The sequence below is a fragment of the Bicyclus anynana genome, chromosome 19, assembly GCF_947172395.1.
Source record: "Bicyclus anynana chromosome 19, ilBicAnyn1.1, whole genome shotgun sequence".
Taxonomy (NCBI): domain Eukaryota; kingdom Metazoa; phylum Arthropoda; class Insecta; order Lepidoptera; family Nymphalidae; genus Bicyclus; species Bicyclus anynana.
Genome location: NC_069101.1, coordinates 15,289,383 through 15,298,903, shown reverse-complemented (window position 1 = coordinate 15,298,903; position 9,521 = coordinate 15,289,383). Strand labels below are relative to the sequence as shown.

Genomic DNA, 9,521 nt, shown 5'->3' with positions numbered 1-9,521 from the left:
AATATATTATATTGTCTTCTGTATTAAACGTTTGCTTTTTATCTGAATTGACAGTTTTGAAATACAGCAAGTAGAGATTTTATTTATTCTACAAAGTATAGATAAAAAAGTAATCTACCTTAAGAACTCGTTAGTAAGTAAGTAATTATGATCATAATATCATATATATTAGTAAATTAACAAATAATTCTTAGTAAAATATTGTTTTAATCAAAGGACCGCGATCTTATCGCGTCAGCGTGTCCTGCCGCTCCAACTTCGTCGCTCACCATTGCTTTCCTCTAAGTACATTATTTTTCACAAAGCACACAAAATGTGAAATAGCTAACAACTTATATATTATATACTAGAAATGCTATATGTCTGATAAAAGAATACACTCCAACTTAATCTGTCTGAAATTTGGCATAAAGATAGATTATTCCGCATGAACAGGATCTACCCGGATAAAGACACCAAGGGCAAATGCAAATATCTACCAATATCTACTTACAACAAGTGTCTTGAAGAAAAGCGAACAAGTGTGAATACACCCATTCCCAGCAAACCTGCCTCTTAAACGACTAATGTATTTAATACATGTAAGTTCTGTTTTATTTTTGTTTGCGTAATCTCCGTAAGTTTCCGCCCCCTCCGCCCCCCTACCCTCCCCGGCCGGGCCGCGCCGGGACTATCTAGAATGAACGGCTCATTTACATTGTCTTTGTTCCTTACTTCACCCCTCTTTTGGGGGTAGGTGCAGCTTTTTTATTTGCTTCTACTTTTGTGTAGTTTGGAACAAAAGCAGATTTATGGTCTAGGCTTAGAGGTAAATGTAGGTCTTACTTTCAACTATTGTTTTTTTTATTTGAATAATAGAGATATTTTTTTTAATTGGTATTTATAGTATTAACATTACAATTTCCCAACTAACTAAGCGAAGAGCTTTTATAAGTTATAATTATTGACGAACCAAGCTTAAAGGTCACCTAATGGTAAGTGAACGACATTCGCCTAGCCATGGGTTTCGCAATTCTCTTCTTAAAGTTTAGGTGAGGCCTTTATATTGCAACAGCAGCAGGGCCCTTCACACCGGTAGGATTAGGCGGTACTTCCCCGGACGAGCTCCGTCATACAGTAGGAGTGCTGAGAGTGGACGACTGAGAATCGATCAATAGACCTCTTGGAAGTGAGCCGGCCCCTTAACCACGGAGCTATTGGAACTTTTATCTCGAGTGAACATGACGAGCTAAGGATTGTATTGTATAGTACCTACTCCACATGGCTTGAATGATATTTGTATTGTGTTTGGTAGCCAGATGTCAAGTCAATGCGAATACTCTACAAATCAAGACATGATAATTATTGGGAGAAAAATCAAAATAACTTAATTGTTTTATTTATTAAAAGTCCTTGATGCACCCTTGAGCACAAACATGAGCACACCCTATGTCCATACCGTGTTGTAGTGCTATCGTCGTGTTGTGTACACAATGCGCCCCTACTTCACTCCAACTACATACGGAGCGAACCTACAGCTCCAACTCGCCTTGGACCAACCAACACAATTCGTTTAACTTATAATTAAGTTACCATAATGAGATGTTGCGTTTATCTAACAGTTAGGTTGTTAGTTGTTAGTATGTTTGATTCGATCTATTTTAAATGGTCTAACTTTCTAACTTCTACATAAGATTATATACTACTAATACTTCTACATAACAATGCAACAAGAGTCGTGATAGCCCAGTTGATATGACTTCTGCTTTCGATTTCGGAAGGGCATAGATTCGAATCCTCTCCGGTTTTCTCCCACTTTTCAGTTGTGTGCATTTAAGAAATTAAATATCACGTGTCTTAAACGGTGAAGGTGAACAAAGCAAGGAAACCTGCACACCTGAGATTTTTCTAAAAGTCTGCCAATACGCATTAGGCCAATAGGCCTTACCCCTCTCATTCTCAGAAGTGACTCGTGCTCAGCAGTGAACCGTATATGGGTTGATAATGATCAATTTATTATAAGTGTTGGGGCAGCATGGGAAGCAAGCTATAAACACTAGAACAGAACAATGAGTTTACAAAGTAACGTCTAAATAACCTGTCGTATGTAAGTATACGTAAGAATCATCTATAAATTACGCATGATGTGGCGATGTCGCTAAGTCAATATTCTATCTGAACTACCACCTAAGATATTAAATATATAAAAATAAATCTAGCTTATACCAATCGGGCGGCGGAGTATACAAATTAGGTTGCAGTTAAAGTTGGCTCTGTATGTAGCGGTACGACCTCTCACTCGCACTCGTAGTGTGCGAGTGGGACGGCTGTGTTGTCTCTTAAGAACCGGTTAATCGTCGTGTTTCAGTTTAAGGTTTGGGTATCGCTCGATTAAAAGTTTTCTTTTTGCTCGACAACTCTAATGCCTTCAAAAAAGTTAAGCCGAAAGAAATGAATACTGAGTTGTTTTGTGTTGTATCAAAATACAAGTGAGGCTTAACATCTGGTTCGGTTCAGTAGGTTAAGCCTTTTGACGACCTTTCTGGTAAAGCTTATTATATTACAATACTTTGATTCTGCTTCCTTCTTAGGTTTAACTAAATATAAACAAATCATATGACTGCCTTGTAGGGTTCGGGCTATATACTGAGATTACTTAAAAAAAAAATGTCAGTTAAAATTGACAGACGTCAAGGATGACTATTTGTAAAGACTCTACCACCGGTTCGGAAGGCAAGGTCTGCTGAGAAGTGCCGTCAAGAAACTCAACAGTTCCCTTTTTTTTAAAAAAAATCTTATATTATCATAATTTACAAAAGTTAAAATCGTTACATTTTCTTTTATTTTTGCTTCTTGTATGAAGGTAGAAGCTGATCCAATTACCTCCAAGTATCTTTATCATTATTATCAATAACAGTGCTCATTAATAATTTAACATTATTTTAACCCTTAAAACCCACCAACCCGCACTCGCACAGCGTGATGGGTCTAAGCTCCACATCCCCTCTCCTGTACGGATCGGGGAACTGGAGCTTATAGGCCTTATAATGGAACGTTATAGGCCGTACTGTAGTATTTTACTCGAATACAATTTTAAAAACTAGGCCTTAAAATAAGCTGGAACAAATTGTACCAAGTTTCTAGGCGATAAGTTAAGTTTTCTTTTTATGTTATTATTGTAGGTGAATCAAATAATTTAATTCATTGTGCAATTACTTTACACAGCTAGTAGTAGTAGCTAGTAATCTTTCCTATACTTTATATTAAAACGTTCAGGGAACATTTATTGTGCAAACTCTACCAAAAGAAACCCAAGAAGTTAGTTACTACCATCCTTTTTTTTTAAAGATACATTTAAGGAATAGGTAGCTTTCGAGTTGCTCTGTGCTCTGTGCAGCGAGTCCATAAATATTTATTTTTCTTTGCTATCGCCGAAGTCCGTAAATGACCTCCTCAAAGTTAGCCCCCGAGTGGGGTCCGGCGCGATCTAACTTGCCCCCAAGTTAAACGAGTTAAGTTACCAGAGCACCCGCGGGGCGGCTCTGCCTGGCTATTGCATTCTTGGCTAATTTCATCTTGTATGTATACCTACTCTACTGGTGCTAGTGTTAGTTGCATCCTTGCTTAGTGCTGTTTAGTTTCACTTGTAGATAATTGTTGTGTACGAATTGTGATGAAAACTGACGAAGCGTTAGCTAAGCTGAAACACGTTTAAAAATTGACCACCTCTCAATATCTCAACGGTAAGACCGTTCGGACTCATCATCAGGAGTGGTGGATCCCCGCCCCGTTGGTCTATTGTCGTACGCACTCCTAACAGTCTTTCCCGACTAGTCGGAGGGGAATGAGAATATTGGTCATATTTAATAGAGATATGGCAAATATTACTTTAAGTAAAAGTGGTCGTTAAGCAACGGCTTGTTGGCAAACAAAAAAAAGTTTCTATGTCCCACGCCTCCTTCTGTATCACTCTAAAAAGTATAACAACGTGCTGCTGTTGTGCTTGACGAGTATAGCTTACGCATAAAAATGCTGTCAACTTGTTTTTTGTTCGTTATAATAAAGCTAGGTTAGACTGATGCAGCCGATGGTGCAGGTGTTTGTTCTAGAAGATACCCACTCACTCTTGTCTTGATACCCATATTGAAGGTGGCAGGGAAAAGCTGAAGCTGGAAGGTTATACCACATTTTTGCAATGTGTGTAAGGAGAGAAGAGCTAGAAGAGATGGCTAATACCAGTGTTAACTGCTATCCTATGGTAAACTACTCTCATGTCAGTGGATTACTCTTCATAGATGCAAAAATGCATTACCTACTCTGAGAATTTATTATGAACACGTATTGGACACGTACAAATTTGACAAAGTGAAAATTACCTTTTTATTTTCATTTTGTATTATTTTTACGTTACAATGACTACCTTTGTTAAAACCTTGTGCGCACCACTGTCCTATGGTTACAACTACATCCAAAGTCATACCTACTTCAAATAAATGAACAATCTATCTCTACCAGTAAGTATCATTAGATCAAAAAATCAAAATTCATTTATTTCAAGTAGGCTCAGTTTACAAGCACTTTTGACACGTCAGTTGACTATTTGTAAAGATTCCACCACCGGTTCGGAAGGCAGGTTCTGCTGAGAAGATACCGGCAAGAAACTCAACAGTTGCTCTTTTGAAATAAAAAAGTCATACAGTACTATAATTTACAATTGATAACAATTACAATTTCTTATAGTTTTACTTCTTGATCTTCTTCTCAGTGCAATAAACATCATCTAACGTCCGTCATATTTACCTATAGTTTCATACAACTAATACTCTAATATATATATCTACTATTTCTAAACCGCTACATAATGTACTCCGAGCAAAAAGTCTTCCACTAAACAATTCAATATCCATTTGAAAACAAAGCCTTCTTTCTGAGCTCAAAAGAAACTTGTTCGGACGTGCGTTATTAATATTACATTTTCATGTCCCGATGCTTGTGAAAACTGGCTTTGACAGATCTTGCGAGAGGGACCGACTTACGCGCTCCGCACGAGTTGGAGAGGAACGGGTAGTCTTGATTTACTCCCCAACAGAACAACCTTCTTGTGAAAATCTTAGTAACAATAATGTGCTTTATTTTTGAACCCATTAGGTTGGTTTTAGCGTGCACTAAATTGGTTTTGTCGCAGGTTGTATAAAGGCTTGAGAAACCGGTCTGTTTTGGAGGCCTATATGGCCGCAGGGTCATCACAAGTATCCCATGGGTGCGCTCCGCCGCGCCATGGGATCAGACATTACAGCCACCATTACGAGCAATAACGAAAATTGTAATTGGTAATGCTTTTGATATTATGTTGAAGATAAAACAAATTACGTAAAATGTTACAAGCGGCCGCTTTTCGTGGCAAATCCTTATTTTTTCTTTATGGTGTTTTCGTGGTTTTAAATAATTTAGTAATCGACTTCTTTTAATTAAATTCCGATCTAATTTCTTAATTTTAGCAGATTGCTCATTACTAAAGTTACAATTACTACTTATGTACATATCTAAATGTAATCCACCTTAATATAGAACAAATGAATTTTTTGGATGTATAAATTATAAAATAATAAGTAATTGAAAACGTAAATAATTAATTTGCAACCTTGCCCTGCAAGCAATTCATTCATCACTATTAACCTCAACGCTTCTACGATAAATGGAGAGTTCCAGGTTCAATGTCTGCCCGGTGAACTCATATCATGTTCAGTGTTTAGATAAAGGAAAAACAGGATGGTGGGTAATAAAAATCATGGCTGATATTCTTCCGATTTTTTTACTTATTTATAATGTTTAGAGCTGTCCTAAAAGATATATAATATTTTTTTATAAATAGTTATTTCCGGCAGCCCTGCGCGTGCTACCGACTTACGCGTCTTTTTCTGCGCCGAGTGGGAGTCGCTACCTCATTTCTATACTATTACACCTACACAGCCTTACACCGCTTTCACAATGCCTAACACCCAAACCCGGCCACGCTAACCTCACTCGTATACGCTCGGAGCTACGGGTAGTTTTGCCGTGCACCTGTTGTCACAATGAGTTGTTTGTTATACTCGTAATGTACAGACTATAAGACAAGATAGATGGAGCGAGCGTGGACAAACCTATTCTTAATAAACCTGATTTCTATAATGATTTGTATATAAGTCGTAGTTTAAGTATAAGCTTTACAATTAACGAATATGATCTCTTATTTGTATAGCGTATAAATGAATTAAGTATCTACATAGTGTCGTACAATAGAAATAAAAAAAATGATTTTTTAATATTTTAAAATCCAAACTCGAACAAAAAAAAAAGTACTACCTATAAACAATATTTCGTTATAACAATTTTCGTTTTAAAAACAACGATTTTCCTGTACAGTAAGTTACTACAAGCAACTACTAACAATGTTGAACGTAGTCAAATCAAATCAAACAACTTACATTGCTTATTTATTTAAAAGTTGAGATGGCAAGGCGCCGTTTGTTAGAAATACGGTAGTTCAATAAACATATTTCCCATGTAGATTTTTTAAGTAAGATCTTGTTAATTGCCCCGTCTATCCTCCCCGCAGTCTGTGCGCCGGTGTTGCTATGTAAGCGCAGAGTACGCGCCGCCCCGCGGCGACGCTCGCTCGCGCCGGGGGGCGATGACCTCTTGCATTTCGACTGACACTGATCTGACGACTCCAACACGACTCATGTCAGAGAGACTGGCGGCTGGGAGTAGGAAACGGTATAAGAATAATAAGAGAACACTTCGTAACTGAGCTCGTCCGAGGAAGCACTGCCACCATGCTGATGCCGCCAAGCAGCATTACTGTGACCAGTGGGGTATGGTTGTCGGAGATACTTATTACATTTTTGTACACAATAATGTATGCACATCTAAACATATAAAAGCTACTCATCACGAAATCTCTAAGATCTGGACTTAGAAAGATGAAATTTGGCAGGGATGTAGTTTATAGTTAGTAGACATCCGGTAAGAACGGATTTTGCGACAGGGCCGGGATAAGGAGGTCCTAAGGGCGGCCGAAGTCGTGGCTAGTACTAGTATATGCCTTGTAGGACGTGTTGCAGGCAATTATTTCCACATACAACATATCATGTGCTTGTTCCATCTGCTATAAGTTACTGAAAGCGTAATTAAAAATTAAAATTGACTTCAAAATTTCAAAAAGAGAGAAATAAAAATACAACTATTTATTAGTAGGTAGAGATCGTTGCTTATAACGTTGGATTTTATAATGATTGACAATTTTTAATGATTGACATGTTTAAAAAACCTTGACATTACACAATTGACACAATCTACAAGTTACAAGTGAACATATTAGTCAACTATTTTATACCATCTTGATTATCAGAAGTAAAATAGTTGACTAATATGTTCACTTGTAACGTACAGGCTTTACAATAAAATACGTACAATAAATTTCGCAAATAACTAATTATAAAGTAGATTTATAAAATTGCGGTCGTTTGCGTTACGGATATGGTTAATCAATTTAAATATACTTTAAGTAAATGTAATGTATTAAGTGTACTGCAGTTGGCTCAGATTAGTACAAATGGCACGTAATGACAGCTCGGCTCGACCGCAGTCGTGCAATAATTGCCGGAGTTACACATTGCTAAATTGCTTTATACCTTTGCTGTATCTAATGAGGTATCGCTCCTCTGTTTTGAAATATAATAATGATAACCATAAATCCACTCTATCTACCTGCTGCAACGGAGCAGTGCTTAGCGTATGTAGCTTTGGATCAAATAGTTTAAGTCCTGTGTTGGGTTTTGAAATAGGTAATGAGTTTTGTTATCCAAGGAATGATCTACAACTGCCTGGAGTTGAGAACTTGGCGTTATACCTCTGTGCCTCGAAGAACACGATAATATTGTCATGAACATCAGGATATAGTAATGGTAAAATAACAGAGAGCCGTGATAGCCCAGTGGATATGACCTCTGTCTCCGATTCCGGAGAGTGTGGGTTCGAATCTGGCCTGGAGCATGCACCTCCAACTTTTCAGTTATGTGCATTTTAAGAAATTAAATATCCCGTCTCTCAAACGGTGAAGGAAAAACATCGTGAGGAAACTTGCATACCAGAGAATTTTCTTAATTATCTGCGTGTGTGCAGTCTGCCAATCCACATTGGGCCAGCGTGGTGGACTAATGGCCTAACCCCTCTCATTCTGAGAGAAGACTCGAGCTCATTAGTGGGCCGTTTATGGGTTAATAACGAACGAATTAAAATAACAGAGTCATATACATCATTCTAAGCTCCAAACATCTTATCAAGACTTCTTATTAGCATCATATAAAATGATGAACCATGACTAAAAATGTAATAACGTATCGCTATACAGGGTGCTCGGGAGTATATCCCATAACTTCAAGGTGTTGACGAGTTCACTTGCAGGAGCCGAACTGCGTAAGTAATATTTTTTTAACTAATAAGTAAAAACTTTTTATGTTTCCATACAAAGTAATTCAAATAATTTCGACTATCCACGTAACACACACTTTATATTATTATAAGAATGCATCTATGGGACACATTTTAAGACCCATTCACAAAAAAAAAATATTTATTCCGAAAATATTAATTTTAGAACACATATTCTTTGAACATTTTTAATTAATTTTCGGTAAAGAATAAAATCCCAGAGTAATGGTAAATAATGGTGCTGGTCCCCAGCACCCTGTATAATTGCATCATACGACGGACACCATACCTACCTGCGACGTGTCACAAGCGACCAGCGACTCTCCACAAGCGAAGCTAGCGACCGACGACCAGCCCTACATTTTATTTCTTTGTGCAACTTTTAGCTGTGCGCGCATCCGGACTGCTATTATAGTTTTATTGCCGCAAGTTGTCGGGCGGAGAGGTTTCTACAGTTTACGACTTCTGTCCGCTAAATCACTTTTTTGGTAATAATCTGGGCAGATTTGGGACAGCACTGGCGTCGGCTGCGCCACCTATTCAGTGATTTCCCTTACATAGTCCTTTTGAGATGGCCTTTATTACGAATGTCCAGGATATGGTCTAGGTACGATCGCCTTTGGCTTCGCCTTCTAATAATTCCAATCACACTCACCGTATAAATCCATGAAAGAATAACCTTCCATACCATAATTACGATATCACATTACACTACCTACTTACCTGTTTAAACTTTAAATACCAGAGATATACCACTAAAAATATCTATATTGTTTCGGAAGTAGTACCTAAGCAAGAATTTGCACTTTAATACATCCATTTGACTATGTTGGCGGTGGACGCAAATAGGCCAATATTGATAAAGGTATATTATTGTACAACAACAAACGTTATCATATTATGTTACAGTACATAACTAATATTATGTTAAGTATTCGCATTCGCACATGTTGATAGCGCACACTAACTCGCTTGCGTGTGTGTGCATGTGTAGACATCTAAAACGTCGTTTACATTACATGAACTACGATTAAAATAATAATTATTCGATTAGCAGTTGGGCCCTG

The 9,521-nt window shown here is 37.6% G+C and overlaps 1 long non-coding RNA gene across 1 annotated transcript in view; it reads left to right on the top strand.

Moving 5' to 3' along the window:
• The first annotated feature begins 6,530 nt into the window (after positions 1–6,530).
• The window catches only part of LOC128199169 (uncharacterized), a 37,191-nt gene continuing 34,200 nt past the window's right edge, over positions 6,531–9,521 (top strand). The window contains exon 1 of the long non-coding RNA XR_008251842.1: positions 6,531–6,836. This is a non-coding gene — a long non-coding RNA (uncharacterized LOC128199169). The remainder of the gene's footprint in view (positions 6,837–9,521) is intronic.